Source organism: Rattus norvegicus, chromosome 8, assembly GCF_036323735.1.
Source record: "Rattus norvegicus strain BN/NHsdMcwi chromosome 8, GRCr8, whole genome shotgun sequence".
Lineage (NCBI taxonomy): Eukaryota > Metazoa > Chordata > Mammalia > Rodentia > Muridae > Rattus > Rattus norvegicus.
The window spans coordinates 36,664,767-36,682,980 of record NC_086026.1 but is presented as its reverse complement, the minus strand read 5'-3'; positions in this window follow the sequence as shown (position 1 = coordinate 36,682,980).

The following is an 18,214-nucleotide window of genomic DNA, read 5'->3' as shown; positions in this document are numbered from 1 at the left end:
ATAATTCTCTGCCTCTGACAAATGTGATTCACCATTCCACTGCATGTCCTTTGATGGCATATTCATTTGGGCACATTAGAGTCATACAAATGCAGGCTGACCCAGTTAGCTCTACATGCGTTGTGAATCCAGTTAATTGTATATCAACTAATTGCATAATTCATTTATTAATGAACTGAATTAAAATCCAAGTACTGCAGCTCCTCTTCAGAGCACTAGGATTAGTGAGAAAGAAAGCCTTGGAAGAATTTCACGTTTCTGATCCACAATCCACTCCACGTAGCCCCCGCCCCTTTTTCTTTTGGGAAAAGATCATTTCCATAAAACAAGGATGAGATAAAAAAGAACAGCTACATGACTACTAATATTAATAATCCTTATTAGCCAGCTGCATAACATTAGGATACAAGTGTTGAAATATCATCTTGGTGCTTCGAAAAATCATAGTATTGAGAATTTGTTTTCCAAAATTGGAAGGAGCCCATATCTCTCTTATTACCTCCAGATATCACCTGATAGAATAAGTCTCATCAGTATGTGGTCAGGGTTGCATGGGACCGAAGCGTTCAATAGAGGAAGTACACCATGGTCAGACAAGCTGAGTTCTCCAAAACTGGGATGCTAGAGACACTTGTAATTTCCAGCTACCCACAGTAGGAAGCGAAGGTCTTGAGGCTGCTGCAGGCATTTATACTATTGGTTTAGATAATAAATCATCATGTTTCTTTCTTCTACTTAATCACAACTGTAGAAACAGGCTTCTTCCTTACTATGTCTGCTGTGGTTTAAATCTTAAATGTGATTCAAGGCTCGTGTGCCGAAGATTTCATCTCTGATGCAACAGTGTTTAAATGTAGAGCCTCTGGAAAGTAATTGGATCGTGGGGTCTTTGACCTCATGAATGAATTAATCCACTGATGGATTCAGAGCTTAATGGGCTATGGTGAAGTGTTGAAAACCATAGGAGGTAGTCCCTAGATTGAAGAGTTAGGTGATGTGCCCTGGGCAAGAACATTTTGTTCTCTCTCTCTCTCTCTCTCTCTCTCTCTCTCTCTCTCTTTCTCTCTCTCTCTCTCTCCCCCTCCCCCCTCCCTTCCTCCCCCTCCCACCTCTCTTTCTCACTCTGTTTCATAGCTCGTATATGACAAACATCTTCCATCATGTGACGACCAACACTTTAAGCCCAAAATGACAGAGACAAGGAACTATGGACTGAAACCTCTGAAAATGTAAGTCCAAATAGTTCCTCCTTTTACGTTGATTTTCTTGGGCATTGCGTCACAATCATGGGAGGCTATCTGAAGCTGATCTTCCTAGGGCAGATCTGAAATGAGAATGGAAGCTCAGATAGTGAGTGTCAGAAGTGACCCACAGGAGGACAAGAACAGGAACCTGAGACAACCAAGAAGGGACCCAGACTTATCAAGGCAGACTTATCAAGAGTTTATAAGTGGTGCAACTGGTCTAGGCCTATTTGAAGATTCCAGGACAATACAGACAGCATCATCACCCACCTCACCACAGGACCCAGGAACCATTGGTTATGGGTTGAGGGCTTCTCTTACGAACACAGAGCCTCAGACATGCTAGCTAAGCGCCATAACACTGAGCCTTGGACCTGTAATTAGGCACTCTTGGATGGTTTGAGCCACAGGTGATTATAAGATAATCCAATGGGCATATATAGTAACATTGAATATTGAGGGCACATTTGAGGGAGTTGATACCCTTGAGTGGTAACTCAAAGGTCTTTGCTGGGTCAGCTGTCTTGTTTATTTCTGATACATAGACCTAAAGAAAGTTGTACAAACGCAATTTAGTTAGTTTCCTTCATGTGTTCACTGAGGTAGAGAAGAAATTGACCTCTGGTTCTGGAGAGAAATTTTCCACCCATCCCTTATTGTGTGCCCTTCCTCATATCTCAATGTCCTAATTTCATGAAAAGGATTAAGTATATGTCTTTTCATATATGCTCATTGTATCTCATGCAAATCACTCTTAGGAAAGGTATTCTCATATAAGGACAGGACTGTGTTCTGTCCATAGTCATGAGACAGCAGTTTAAAAGCTGTTTGAGATGACTCTGCAGATGGACTTACCGCCAACCCTGGTAACCTGAGTTAGATTCCTTTTATCACACGACAGAAAGAGAGAATAGGCTCCAATAGTTATCCTTTGACCTCCACCCATGCCTTGTGAACAGACATGCCCCTCATTCCACAAGGTAAACAGCTAAATGTAACTTCAAAAGACGTTTTAAAACATTCGCCTGCATAGAATGTTTGCCAATATCTGGGTTGGTTATTCCTATAATAATAATGAGAACAATGCCTTGAATTTTGAATATTTTTATAATTTTCAATATCTTTGTATTTTCCAAAAAGGATTCTACCATCCTCCTGGGTGAAAGTCTTTATTAGATATTATCAAGAAGAAAACCAAGTACCTATGAGGATAATCCAGGCCCAGAGCTAGCACAGAATAGCTATGCAGAATGTAAGCTTCCAAATCAGTTGGCCTGAGTCCAAGCCTTGGCTCCTCTGCATATGGGTGGTATGTCCTAAGACAGTCTGCTGGGGCCTCCACCAGACTTTCATCAAATGCGCAGTAGAATTTGACAGAGTACCAACTCATCTGATTGTCTTGCAGCTCTTGTGGATAAGGCTTGTAGAGAAAGACAAAGGCCTGTGGGATGTGTTCACCGCCTGCTGTTATTTGTATTAACCAACTCTGTCAAATTTGCCTGAGGTTTGAGGCCACCTCTTCTAACTGCTAATTTGGAGTTCTTTCCTGGATTTCAACACACCAGGTAAACTCCAACAAATGACCCCCCCAATCAGGAGTGTTTGGGCTGAACTTTCTCTCAATTCCTCCAAAATGTCTGCTCAGTCTTCGAGCATGACCTGGGAGGGTAGGAGATTCTCTGAGCCTGCAACTAAACTGTAACAACTGCAAAATAAAAATAAAAATGAAAAAAATGGAAATAAAAACATTATCAGACTCATATAGCTGGATAAGGCTGCTGCAGGTCTAAGAGAACAAACAACATGTACCCAGAACAAAACTATCTCAACCAGAATAAATTTGCCTTTTTTATGCTGAGAGGAAGCCGAAATTGAGCTTTCAGGGTCTCCGTGTCACTGGAATCATCTTTATATTCTTAAATGGAAAGAGAGAAAGGATTTGCCTTATTACGGGAGAAAGAGCCAAATGTGTTTGCTTTCAAGTGCAGAATGAAATGAACTGCACATTCTCAATGCAGAGTTTCGTTTTGATTACTATCTGAAGCAGGAAGCAGCCACCCATCCCCACCCAAGCTCCCCTCCACTTTTTTTTTTTATTTGTTATTGAAGCAAATGAGGCCGATTGTTGGAAACTTCTGTGCAGCCCTGAATGCCTCAATTGTGGCTCTCCCCGAGATTAATGCATTTAATTTCCCTCTTTGGTGTATTTGAGACACTATTCAGCAGCCAGTCAGGAACTCCTAGCCCTGGAAGCCTCTCTGTGGTGAGACTCTACCGTGTCTACATAACCTGCTCTAGGTAACTTAAAGAAGCTCAAGAAACATGAGAGAAGGCCCTGTGATTCCAGCCTCCCTCCCCATCTTCCAGTGTGGGTGAGGGGGGACAAGAAAGGGCAGAGATGTCGCCAGAGAACAGCATAAAGGGCTTAAATCTCCATCTTTCAGGCACTGATACTATCTTCCGCCATAAGATCAGAAACAATGTCATTTCCACTTAATGTTCGCAGACTCCAGAATACATTCAGGGAGCAAAATACTTATCCTTAGAGATCAAGTATTTTAAGACTTTTTAGTTTTAAATTTTGGTTTCAGCCTCAAGGAGAACAAACAGGGGCAGTACCTCCACACCCACTGCCTTCAAACATTAACAAGTCTGTAGCCATCACACTAGGCTAAGGGTGGAGTATGGATAACACATGGTCCGTGCCTTAATAGCTCTAGCCTGTCATACTCTAGCAACCATACCAAAAAAAAAAAAAATGAAGCAAAGCAAAACCAAAAAAACACTCCTGAATTACAGTCCTCATAAATTTCAGAAAATGAGCAAAGGAGAAACAGAGTCTGCCTTGAAAAATTTAACTTGAGCGTTTTGGAGCTGAACAAGTACTAAGAGGAAGATACATTTGAGTGTGTGAGAAGAAAGCAAACCAGGTCTCAAGACTCCCCTACCCAGATCTGGACTGAAAGTCACACGTGTCTGGTCATTGAGGTTGGCCTATTGTGTCATATTTAGAGATGTAAAGCCACCACTGTTAAGTCCAAGAGACAGACTCTACCCTCTTCATACTTTAATCAGTCACCACCATCTTGCCTGGTCTCAAGGGTACAGTGGGATGTAGATACTCTTTGGTATATGTTTAGCATTTCCTGGTTATCATTGATGGTGTGGATGGTTCCACAGACTCTCCATGGTAATAGAGGGATATTATTGTTGCTCCGCAACACACCCTTAACTAAGAGTATTTTCAGAAAAGAATCAATCATAAAGATTTATCCTGAAAACTTGAAAAAATGGAGCTTTGGCCCAAGGCTTACTCAGACAGCTTTATAAAGGGTCAAAAGAAAACCAAACCAGCTACAAGGCCTCTTCTCATATGCAGATTTTGCTTTGTGGCTCAGGAACTATTGGGAAGAAACTAAGTCAGTAGAAGGTCATCTAGAAGACAGTAGGCTCTCCCTGCAGGAGATGGGCAAGTCTAGCTCACTGCAAAGGCTCAAATCCATCTGTTTCACCCATGCTATATCCCAGGCAGGATTCCTTTCAGGACCAGGAACAAACACAGCCTTATAAACTCAAATCATGGCATCTAACCCAGTAACCTAGGTGTATAATCTCAGGCAATCAGGAGGCTGGGGCGGGAGGATCATAAATTCAAGGTCAAGCTGGGTTTTAGAGTGAATTCAGGCCTAGGCTGGGCAATTTCCAGAGATTTTGTCTCAAAATGCAAAAGAAATTATGAGCTAAGGCTGTAAGTCCATAGAAAAACATTTCTCTAACATGTTCACAGCCACAGGATCAATCTTCAGTAATGGAACAAAAAATGAAGAAGAAACTCACATTCTGGGTAACTTGGGGTGACCAGATAACTGACTGAGTGAGAGAACTTGCTATAAAGCCTGATGTCTTCCTTTCACTCCCTGGGACCCCTACAGTGGAAAGAGAGACTCCTGAAATTTGTCCCCTGACCTCCACAGGTGCACCATGAAGCATACATGACTGCATGTGCAAGTGTGAGCATTCATGTGCATGCATGCGTGCACACATACTCAGGTATAAATAAATATATAAATAAATATATAAATAAATAAATGCAATCTTTTTATAATCACAGATAATCCATGAATAATCTAGAACCAGTAGTAGAAAAAGCAATTAGAATGTATGTTTCAAAACCAACCTAAATAGCACTTCCCTGTGGTTTTGTATTTTTGTTTAACCATAAACAAAGACTTACATCTGTGGGCATCAAATGAATCCTTGTGTGGCAACCCAGAACTCACTGTTCAATACAAAGTTTGTATATTTAAGAAAGAACAAAGTTATAGTCAAGGCAGCCAGGAAGGTATTGATAACCATTAAAGTTGGCTCAAAGAATAAAGAGTTAATAATTTACAACAGAAGATCGAGTACAAAGTAAGCCCCATGTCACTAGATGACAGTGGCAGTTCCCGGGACACACTTATTCTCATTTTCAGTATGGCACTACCATCATCATGTTACCCTTTCCCAACATTCTAAAAAAATGAATGGGGTAATTTAAGCATGCAATGGAGTCTGAAATAGGTTATTATTGGTTTGTGGGGAGGGCTGGACACATTGGCCTCCCTCAAAATGTTTAAATGGCCTGATGGTATCCTGATGGTATGAACTGGAGGAAACCATGTATTACCCATGACTCCATGGGCTTTGTTATCAAGCAGCTCTTGTCAGGGCTTCTGTCCCTCCCTGTCACCCTGTCTCCTGACTGAGGAGACAATGAGCTCTACAAGGAGAAACTGTCTTGCGGAGTGATGTGTGAGCCTCAGAAGGCTTCATCATTCACTTGGAGACGTTGGCACAGAGTCAAGTTAGTTCTTATGTGACATTAAAAAGCTCACTTCTGTGAGGAAAACAAACAGATAAAGAACACCCGCTAATGACTTCAGAAGGCCAGAGAGCAGCTGAAGTATTGTTTTTTTTAAATGCAATAGATTTTAAACGGCATTTCCAATAATGAATAAGTCACCCAATTACTGCACTCGTCTCATCGAGAACACCTGTCCCAGTGAGTTGCAATCCCCAGAGTGACTTTTATTTTTAACAATATTTATTATCATGAGTGTTATCACATTAGATGAAATCAGCTGGAGATGGCTGCTACACCGATGGCATCCAGACACTGTGGATAGAATGGTTTTGCCTCCTGCTTTGGGTACTGCAGCTGCTCTGAGCCGAGCCTCCGCCATTATTGCAGTCCCCAGCAGACAAGGAGGATGATTTCAGAACTGCCCTGTAGTATTCGATCATCCTAGGGGTCCCCCATGGCTGTCATCCTCAAAGGCTCCTAGAGAATTCCACAAAGCACCTGCTGAAGACATGTCTAGAAACGGTTTCACTTAGCACTGGAAGGCCAGTGCTCTGGGGAACAAGACATTGTCACTGCCACATGGCTTTCCCTGTTTGCCCCAAGGAACTGCTAGAGAGACTTTAAGAAGGCAAAGGGAGAATGACTCAGAAATCCCATGCTACATCTGTTTTACTCTTCAGATGTGACCCAGAAATCAGGCAAAGGATATTTATACAGTTTCTCCAGTGTCCCTAGCGTTCAGCTTGTCACTTGTCCTTACGAAGGATGTATTTGAGAAAGCAAGCTTGCTCCAAGCTGCCTCAGCACACTCTGCAAGACAGCATTCTTTCTTTTATTGAGTAGGTGCTCAATGCAGTCCTACTATGTGCTTCGTGTTCAATGTGAGACAAAAAGCCTTCAGTTAAAGAGGTTCTGGTTCTAGTAGCTGGGGGGGGAGGGCTTGTTACAAATAGATTTTATAGTAAAGTCTTTGGTAAATACCGAACTCTTGGAACTAGACATACCTTTTAACAGGAACCAACAAGAAGCACCTTCCACAAGGTCAGAGAGAGACCGAGTGGTCAAACTAGATTTGGAAGCTGGGAAACTGGTTTCCTAGATGCACGAACTTGAGCGCTTGTGCTGGAGAGCTTCCTAAGACGATGAGTGACAAGGATAAAATTGCTACCATCATTTGCAAGTTTTCACTGTAGACTAGACAATGTGCCAAGTGTTTAAAATGTATCACATAATTTATTGCTTAGAACTGCCCAGCCAGGAAGCCTCGACGCCTAGGTGTATGAAACAGTCTTAGTTAAAATGCTGAATTTGAGACAAACAAACCAGGACAGACCCTAAGGTTCCAGTGCTTAGAAAGAGAGATGTGTTCACTATCAGGATTGGTTCTTCTTATTCACCTCTCTCTTCTCTTCTCTTCTCTCTCTCTTCTCTTCTCTTCTCTCTCTCTCTCTCTCTCTCTCTCTCTCTCTCTCTCTCTCTCTGTCTCTTTCTCTCTCCCCTCTTTTTTATCTCTACTTTCCATGCTGGATCCAGTGATAAACAATCTAAACCAATTCTTTCTTTCCTTATGAAGGAGTTAAAGAAATCTGGCAGATCAGGTCTAGATCTCAAGGTGTTCCCTACCAGGGCCACGGCTTTTTTCCTCATTATCAGGAATCTCACAGTAAAGATACGTGTTATACGTGTTGACTTGTTTTTTGTTTTTTGTTTTTTTGTTTGTTTGTTTGTTTTTGTTTTGTTTTGTTTTTTTCAGAGCTGGGGACCGAACCCAGGGCCTTGTGCTTGTTAGGCAAGCGCTCTACCACTGAGCTAAATCCCCAACTGACTTGTTTTGTATTGAATGCACACCCCAAAACTAAACCCCAAAAGCATCTTAGAAGGTATTAAAGTGACGGTCTCTTTCATAAGTACCACACATTGGACCCAGAGATATGGAGGAGAAAATTAACAGCTAGTCTGATGTGTTGCTAGAAAAGTAGCCCTTAAGTTGCCCCTCTTTTGGGTTAGAAACTGGGAAGGAGGGAGGGAGGAAGGAAGGGAGAGAGGGAGGGAGAGAGGGAGAGAGGGAGAGAGAGAATTTATTTAAAGTAACAATTCCTACTCATGAGTGAGCTGGTCAAGATAGGGTAGCAACAGCCCCTTAGACATATAGGAGCATCTCCATGCGATAAACTCTCCAGAAATCCTCAGGAGGAGATTATTAATACTGGTATTGAGGGGAAACAGGTAGCAGGAGCTGGGTAGGCAGTGAGGAAATAATCCATTGATGGTTAGTAAGAGGTAGAAGAATGTTAGGCCAGAACCATTGTAGCCTACTGAGGGAGGCCAGTATTAATGCAATGATGTTGATTTTGCCTGGGTCAGGGTAAACCGTCTAAAAGTTGATCTTTGCAGAGGAATGTTGGTCGATGTCTTGGGACTCATCCTGTAATGCTGAAACCATAGCTGGCACCAAGGGACACTGGAGAACATTCTCAGCAGAGCTTAGGCCTGTGTGTAAACTGTTAAAGAGATTCCTCAGACGAGCAGAGCAGGGCCAGACTTTTCTCATTACAGAGGAGTGAGAAGGATTCATCCCACCCCATCATTCCATCAAGATCAGTCTCAGCCCATGCTCTCTTCATAAGTCAAGACCCTCTTAGTCTGGAAATGGAAGGAAGACGTGTTGCCTAGATGACCTGCAGTCAGCGGAGCCTATGACCAAGCCTTCGGTGCAGGCACAGATCAGCCTGGAAAAGTGGAACTCCCATGAAGCACCGGGAAAGCATTCTGTTCGCTGAAGTCCGAGGTCTTGCACATTTGAACTCCTTCTTAGGCCTAACACTATTTACTTTCTCTAAGGCCTTCTGTCAGTCTCTGTCAGCTCTCCCCTCCCTTTTGTTCTGAACTCTGACTGTCTTCACTGACAACTGCTCTGTGCTTTACTCAGCTTCCTCTCTGTATTCTTGTTTCACCTCCAATGTGGGTTTCCTGGCTTTGATTGCTTCTGATGGGGAGCCAGTTCTCTCCTGCTCTAAACTCTTGTGTCCAGCTCTTTTATCCGAGTGGACTGGAGTGCTAGAAATTCCCAACCTTTTCGTGGGAATTTAACTCTAAGGACATAATCATCATGGCCTCTGGACAGGAAGCAAGCTCCCAAGTTCTCCTGGTGGCATTGGCCCCTCCATCCTAGCCAGATACATTTATAAGCTTCCAGATTTGTATCTCTGCTTTGTTTGGAAAGGGTGCTTCCCTTATTAAATCCCCAGCTCACACACTGTGAGAGTGCATGTGCATGCGTGAGTGCATGCATGCGTTTGAGCTTGTGTGTGTATATTTGCATGCTCGTATATGAATGTGCATACTTGCGTGTGAGCTCACACCTCTGCATGTTCATGTGCTGCATATGTCTGTGTATATTTGTGCATGTGCTAGATGGGATGAAGGACTCAAAGTTTAAAATAAAGCACCTTGGCATTGGAAAGATGGCAGAAGTTAGATAGATGCCTTCCTTACCTTGCTGTTCCTTTTGCCTTTTGTCAGGGAGCAGGTTTTATGTCCCTCATGGCAGTGTCTTCCTTTTCTTTGAGGAAAGGAATATCTTTATTTTAGAAGACAGCATGGAACAAGTGGGTCTGGCTCAGTTCCCGCCCAGTTCATTGACATTAGAACACCGCCCCTCTGTGTTTAACTACACTTCCCCATAAACATACACAGGTTTCTCTGTCTCTTTGGGTCTCAGTTCTTGAAGACTCTCATGTACATAAAACTTACACTGAATGCATTTGCATGCTCCTCTCCTACCAATCTGTCTTTTGTTTTAGGATCCCATATGGAAAAATTTATTTCCTTTCCCTGATGGTATATATAAATTTTGGACTCTCTCTCTCTCTCTCTCTCTCTCTCTCTCTCTCTCTCTCTCTCTCTCCTCCCCCCTTCTGTGTGTTTGTGTGTGCATGTGAATGTGTGTGTCTGTGTGTGTGTGTGTGTGTATGTGTGAATTTGGTTACATCTTGATAAACTCATCATAAATAAAAAATACTTTAAGCAGGAAATGTGCTTACTATGTTTAACCTGCCAAGCATAATAGTTCAGCCTGGCCTACCTTAAATGTGCTCAGAACTTTTGCATTAGCCTACAGTTACCATAAAATGTTGACGGTCTCATCCCGCTTACTGAATGCTGTACTGAAAGTGAAACATGGGCTGATTGGGAAGGCAAGCTTTCATGATGCTTATCGTGTCAGACTCTTCTTAAGTTGTGTCATCCAAAGTTGAGGACTGTATTCCTTTTCGGATGTACATATATTCTTTTTCAAATATGAGGTAGATGAACAGAAAGGTTGGACAAGATCAAGCTTAAGAATATCAACCTTAATCTTAGCTATTCTTTCAGGTATTCAACTTTATTTGGGGTAAAGCATATAATGTTGCCATACTTGAAATCTGGAATATAAAAATGCAATATACAATTTGGAAGATCTTGGAAAGAATGTATGGGATGAGGTAAGAGTATAGTCTAAATGCTATTTTTAATTTTAACAACAAAATCAAGTGAGAATCAAGGCAATTCACACAGAATACAACAAACACTAAATTAAAGATGAAAGCAAAATACTGAAGAGAAATGTAGTCAATGCACATGGGAGACATCACCCAGATCCAGAGACCTAAGAAAAGTCCTCAAGCAGGCCACCTCCTCAGTTCCTTTGGTGTGCTGCGAAGGACATCTGCCATGGCATAGCCAGCCATGCCTCGCACTGGTTCCCACGTCACTGCAAGAATTGAAATTAGAGCCAACTTGGATCACCCACCAGTTACAGTGAGTCAAGCAGATGGACGTGAACCAGAGTGGTCACCCAGTGGATCACGGTGATGGAGCCATGCACCCACAGGGTCAGAAAGACTATTCTGGGTTCTTATATAAGACTACTGTTTCTTCACTTATCGTCATGATAACCCATCAGGCAGGAGGCTGATACTGTTTAATTATGAAATATCCCAACAGGCTCATGCTTTGAAGGTTTGGTCCTCAGTGGGAAGTGTTATTGTGAGAAGCAGCAAACCCGTGTTGATGGAGCCTCACTAGAAAAAGTAGGACAGCTGGAGATACACCTAGTCCTGAGAGAAAACACATCATCCTGGCTCTTCTCTGTCTTTTGACTTCCTGGCCACCAAGGTGAACAGTCGCTTCCTCCACATGGCCTTGCTGCTACAATGTTTTCCCTTGCCCCAGGCTCAAAGTACTGGCATGATGAGTCAATCTAGTCATGGGCTGAATGTCTGGAAATGTAAGCCAAAATAAGGCATTCCTCTCCCCCTTCTTTCCTTCCTTCCTTTTTCGTGTGTGTGTGTGTGTGTGTGTGTGTGTATGTGTGTGTGTGTGTGTGTGATGTGTGTGTGTCAGAGAGAGAGAGAGAGAGAGAGAGAGAGAGAGAGAGAGAGAGAGAGAGAGAGAGAGAGAGAATCTGTCTAATATGTAGGCCAAGGCAAAAAAAGAGGTCAGAAATATCCTCTACTTCCGTGGCACAGCCTAGCTGACTGAGAGTTGGGAAAGAAGCCAGCCTACTTGCTTGACTTTTAGAATCTTCCATTGAAAAGAAATACAGGATTCAGTTCTCAGGGACTCTTAGGCCATCCTCCCTGGGAACTAGCTCCACTCAAAAAATGTTTAATTAAGATGCTCCCACCTTCCTAAAAACAGGAAAGAAAAATCGATAAGCACTAAATAGTTACAATCCTGGATCAAAGTGGTTTTAAATAAGGTTATCTTTGGCTTTAGCCCCGCTCTGGCATTCTCTATCCAAAAACAAAAGATGTGAGTGAGGTTCTTCAGGAAGGGGGCAATGATGCACCCTAAATGTGTCATCCAGACACTCTCATGGAGTGTCACTACAGGAGTGGCCTCATCTGTTGCGCGTGGATTTGAAATTTAGAGACATTACAAAATCTACTTCTCGATCTTTGCTGTTATTCATGGTGTTGGGCTATATTTGCTAAGCTTAGAAATTTGGGATGAGGAGAGAGTATGGGACCAATTAGCATAATTGATTCTGACAATCCAAGCCTTAGGGTCTGTGCACGTGCTCCCTCTGCCTGGAATGATCTTCCCCCATATGGGCTGGCAAGCTTCCTCTGCTTCTCAGTTCTTGACTCATCCCTTTCTCAGAAAGGCTTTCCTGATCCAAACCTCAGTGTTTCCCTCATGTTGTACCATCTTATCCCTCTCCTCAGCTCCCTTTGTGTGTCTCCTCCACACCGATCGCTTTCTAAAACGATAGAGATATTATTGAGTTGGCCAGTGTGTTGTTCGTGCCTCTCTCCAGGACACAAGACACATTGGGACTGCAACACCTTCCCTGGAATAGTGCCTGGTGTTTAAAAGGAGCTTAGTAAATATTTAATGGAGAGTGTCCTTTGCAGGAAACCCAGAGGCTCAGGTTCCTGCTCCATCACTCAGCTGTTCTTAGACTGAGGCAAAGCTTTCTTTCTCTGCATCTTCTTTTCTTCTGGGATATGGGAGGGAGGGGGAGAATAACAGACCAACTTCACAGAGCTGTGAGGAAAATCAAATGTGGTACATGTATTTAGATGAGCATTTGACATGTGCTCTGTGCTTTATGTTTGTGAAGATAGCTGTTATTAACAGTGATACCCAACAATCACTAAGTCCCTACTATGTGATCGGAATCATTTCATGCACATGCACGACGGTCACATGTTTACTACTAGGCATGTGTTAACTAACTATATAATAAATATTAGTGAGCACTTTCTTTTAATCACAAAACCACATAGTATAATAGATACTATTTGTTCTGGTTAAACCTGGCAAAGTTTCTTAACTCTCTCAAGTGCAGCCTGCTGATAAGGCTTAAATTCACAGAATCATTCCAAGCCCCAGAAGACAATGTGTCCAAATGGAAATACCAATTTCAGTCCTATTCCAAAGGTGCAGGTGGTGTGGGCTTATGGGCCAACCTTTTCCTGCCTTTTTTTTCGTTTCAGTATCTATAAGAGAAAACTCTGGGGCTCTTTGGAAGTCCACCTCCCACTCAATGTTCAAATGCAATCCAAACCTAGTCTCTCTTTTATAAGGATGAGTAACATGCAATTTATCATATAAGTTCTGTTGATTGAAATTGTTTAAATTGGTTCCAAACCGACACTGTAAATACAGAGCACAGGCCTTGAGCACCGACCTGGTTTAGGAGCTGAGGCTGTGGCCTCCCCCTGAGGGCTTTCAGTATATTTGCTGGCCTATAAAACTAACTCCTGCCTCTGCTTTCTGCACTGACTGCTGCAGACAGAGGCATGCTGAGTCTTTTCACACAGCCTGGGCTGACTGATGGGTTGGGGAAGAACAAACAGTTCGGCATAGCCCTGGTGGACAGTGGGAGGGAAGGGAGGCGATGGTTTACACTTTCTTGGCATTTCTAGGTCTATATAAAGTACAGGACTGAGAGCAGAAGCAGGAGGCAGACAAGAGGTAAGTATGACACTCAGTTTTGACAGGAAACACTAATTCCAGGGATGTTCCCTAACAGTGACCACTACAAGGTTTGGGTTGGGGTTTGTTCCATGGTCTCAGATCTCCTCTGGAACCCAACAAGGGCAAATTAGAACTCCCTAAGGGCACTGCACTAGCTGAGAGGGTCCTCAGGGTCTGCAGCCACCAATCTAAAGCAGACACCAGGAGGACATTGCACAAAGAAGTGCAGAGCAGCGGCTCATTCTAGGGATCCAGGCCAACCATCAAAATAGGTACTGGCTCCCCTATCAGACGCAGCAGCAATGCAGACCCTAGTGGCCCCCATCAGACTCAGCAAGGGAGGCCCTGGTCCCCATCAGAGTCAGCTATGCAAGGCCTTCCTTATTTCCATCATACTCAGCAAGGCAGACCCTGGCTCTCCATCAGATTGACCCAGAGAAGCAAGAGCAGTGGAATGGGTTGACTGGACAGGTCACCCTAGAGATGACAGAAAACAGACAGTATAGAAATTCTGATACTGTAGTACTGGACATACTGAAAAAGAGACATGTGATTGGTTGGGATTATTGAAGCGGGGGAGGGGAGAACAGTAAACTGAAACAGTACATACAGGAGAAAAACTGGAGAGTGAAGAGCATGGTGGCCTGAGAAGAAAGGGGGATAAGGAACACAAAGGAAAGAAGGAGCCCCATTAACTGGTGGAGATGGACAGCTTTGTGAAGAAGGCCTCACAGTGGGGTAGGCAGCAGCCTCCGCTCTTTGCATTGCTCATTGCTGCCCCCATGTGTCAGGAGCAAGCTGGCAGCTCTGACACCAGTGCCCAGGCAAGGACAGACAGCATGTCTGCAGGAATCCAATTTCCTGCTGCTGCTGGCAGTCTGTATCTCATTCTTTCCTTCCTTCCTTCCTTCCTTCCTTCCTTCCTTTCCTCCCTCCCTGCCTCCTTCCTCCCTCCCTTCCTTCCTTCTTTCCCTTCTTCCCTTAACTGTCTTCTTAAACACCTGACTTCAGTGCTGTTCTTCCGAGATATGCAGTCCACTACTCTCTGGAGGTGATCTACATGAACAAGAGCTATTAACATAGATGATGAGTCTAGCCGGCCTTTTTTTAGCAGTTAATCCAGATCTTTAAAACCTGTCCCACTTGATAACAACTTTTCCATTTTCCTGGAGAAACAGCAGGCACAGCCAGGGGTCAAAGTTGGAAGCAACTAGTACTCCAGGAGAAGAATGCTTAAGGATACGAGCGAGTTTTGTAACCCGATGAAGCACTGTGTAGAACTGGAAGAGATGCCCAGCAGGATGAGAGTGAGCCCATTGGACACTCCAAAAAGGAAGCATGTGGGTCCAAGTCAAGTGCTGGAGTAAGGTACGCCCTGTCTCCTTGTTGGCTTCCTTAGCGGATGTAGTCATAGGTCTCCTCTTTCACACTAGCTTCCTAGATACATGGGGTGGAATCTTGGAACTTCAAATAGCTCTTTTGTTGTTGTTGTTGTTGTTTGTAAGAGATCACTTAGTTATTCTGTCAAATTTCTTGGTGTTAGGACAATTCATCCACAAAGAGCAGAATGTATGGATTTTCTGTCTTTCTTGCTAAAAATATTCCTCCAAAACAGCATGTGATAAAAGGAACAAAATATTATAGTGCAGTATACTTTGGTGCTGAGGGGACACAGTTATTCCTCAGTTGTCCCTGCTTGTTTTGAGAAAGGAGTAAGAGAGGGATAGGCTAGAGGGGGTGAGTGGGTCTCAAGGATCACAATGGTGACAAAGAGAGAATTATGAAAAGGGAGAAGCAGGAGGAGGAGAAGAGTTGGTTAGGTGAGTATTCTCACTACCATCTTTATTGAATTTAAATGCTAAAATTAGACTCCTGGTCGATAGTTTTATAATTGAAGTTTTGTTTTGTTTTGTTTCAATAGCAAGTAGAGACATTGAACAAAGCAAGGAATAATATATTTGGTCTTACTCATTAGGTTAGGCTCATTTTCTGTTTGGGGCCAAAAAATTCTGCTTTGAGAGAGGAGATGTCAGAGTGGGAGGTTTTATGTATTCTCCAAGCAAAGTAGAACGAGAATCCCAGAATTAGAAAATATAGAATAATCAGATTCAGTTTAACGCCTTCCCTTGCATGCGGGGGATTACCCATAAACCACTTAAGCTGACGTCTCAAGGGCCACAGTTGGTCCCATTTCTATTAAAATCTTGCCTAACTGAAAAGCATAGTACTTTTCTTTTTATTTATTTTTTTATTTTCTTTTTTTTGGGGGGGGGAGAAAAAGCTGATGGTCCTAGTATAGCTCTAAATGACACCAGTTCTTTTAATCACTCAATGATGCACTATGTTTGCCATCTAATTTCATCCAAAACACCCTAAACTGAAAATAAAGTGCTGTTTAATAGGCATGCAAAGATGTCATTTCATTTTGCTGAATGTTCTAGTAGCAACTACTAATTATTTAAATGTATTTTTTTCCTGTAATTATTTGAAACAGACTATTCAGAGCTCCTCCATTAACTTCAAAAATATTTCGGTATCCTACAGAAATTCAACAGTATAAATTTAAACAGCTTTCTTCAATGGTCTGGGAATACAGCTGGAAGAGGCGGAAGGAGAAACTGTATCTTTTGCAAATGAAAACAATGAGAGAGAGAGAGAGAGAGAGAGAGAGAGAGAGAGAGAGAGAGAGAGATCTCACCATCAGCCCTGTCCTACTGCTGGACCCTTCTGCATTTGATTTTTCCCAGACCTGTGTGCAGGTTACAGAACTAATCCCCCCCCACCCCGATGTTACTTGTACCTGCTGCCAAATGGCAAGAGGCTGGGATGCCAATACAGACAAGGCAGACATGGGCAACAGGTCTGATTGAGGAAGGCAGTAGAGAGAGATCCTATCACCTTCTATGGTTGACTTCAAGTTAGCCATATCCCAAGTTTCTAATGATTTCATTTGGAATGACAAGAAGGGTCCCACATACCCAGTAACCTACTCAGCTTTCTAAAAGAATTCATAAGATGATAATCTCCCCGACTAATGTTCCTGAGCTCCGAGAACCTAATGTTTCTTTGTTGTGACTGCTTAATAGTGCCTTTAACTTTTGATCTGCATCTATGTTAAGACTTTGATGTCCCACTAGCTGATCACATTTCTCTTATTCGTTACCATTTCTCTACAGGTTACTATCCTTTTTAACTGGATTTATTCCTTTATTCAGTGTAATCATTACTCAAAACAAAAATGTTGAAGTCCTAATTCTTCCTTCTCCTTCATAACCAATCAATGACAAGATATTTTGTTTTTATTGCTGTTCGGTTTTGGTTCACAGATCTCTTCTCGTACTCATAAAACATTTGTCTTCTACTTGCATTCCTGTCTGGCATGTGCCTGGTCCTCTCACATCTGTCCTCTATACAGAACAATATGTAAGTTCTGAACTCGTATCTTTTTCAACTCCACACAGCATGTAATTAGCTCAGAGGTAAGTCATAACTGTAGAATCATGTAGATCAAACTGGCACAACTCCAGGGGATTATCTTAACTGCTATGTGATGCAGGAGACACCAGTCCATGGTGGGCGGCACCATTCTCTAGGCAAATGGTCCTGAGCTAGGTGGGAGGTAGTGAGCAGTTTTCCTCCAAGATTTCTGCCTCAAGTCCTACTCTGACTTCCTTCAATGATAAAGTGTGGCCCATAAACAGAAAGAAACACCTCCCTTTCTTAATTTGTTCTTGGTCAGAGTGTTTTATCTCAACAACAGAAAGAAAAAAAACTAAAGAACCTTGATAGCTTCGTTTCCATGTAAAACCTTCTTGGTTCCCCTCATCCTTTATCATAGTAGGCTGGGAAGTCTTCACTGAAAACTCTTGCTTCTTTGCCTCTTGACAGTTCATGGAGGAAGGTCAGACTAGCATAACCTCAGGGTTCTATAATGTACTATTGGAAATCTGTGAGTTATGGAACAAAATGGTCTAAACATGGCAATGAAGGTTCTCATGCCTTGACCTATGCCTACTATCTTATTTTTTGAAGCACTAATAAAATATTGTATATTATTTTTCTATATTTGTTTTACATGTGAGAAAACCAAATCATAATTAAATGTGTTTAGGAGCTATAATAGTAAGTATATGGGCATGTCAAGAGCCACAGATCAACAAGACAATGTCAAATGCCTCCTGGGATGAGTATCGCTGAGCAAAGTGTAGATAGATAGCACACTATTTGGAAAGAGAGAAATCAGAATCCTGTCCCTCAGAGAATCCAAATAGAAACACTTAAGTACCTTTAAATGCACTCAAATAAAATGAGCAATTAATTCAGCTCTAGGAACGATGGGCTCCCAATCTATAAAATATTGACCTTACATAGTTGTAAGGACTGAGACGATTCATATGGAGGATTCTATACTGTTGAACTCTGAGAACGGCAAAGGTGATATAAACAAGTCACCTGTCCTGGTTGGGGAACCTAAGAGTGCCACTGAGTATTTGCCTTATTTAAAGAGACAATAACAGGTTGTGCATATCTTGTTGCCAGAGACACAAAAAGGAGATGTCTAGTGCCACCAACACTTTTGATTTTTCTTATTTTGGTGGTCAGTGATACAGCTCTTTTGGAGTGCTGGATTTTAGCCATAGCAATGTATAAAAGT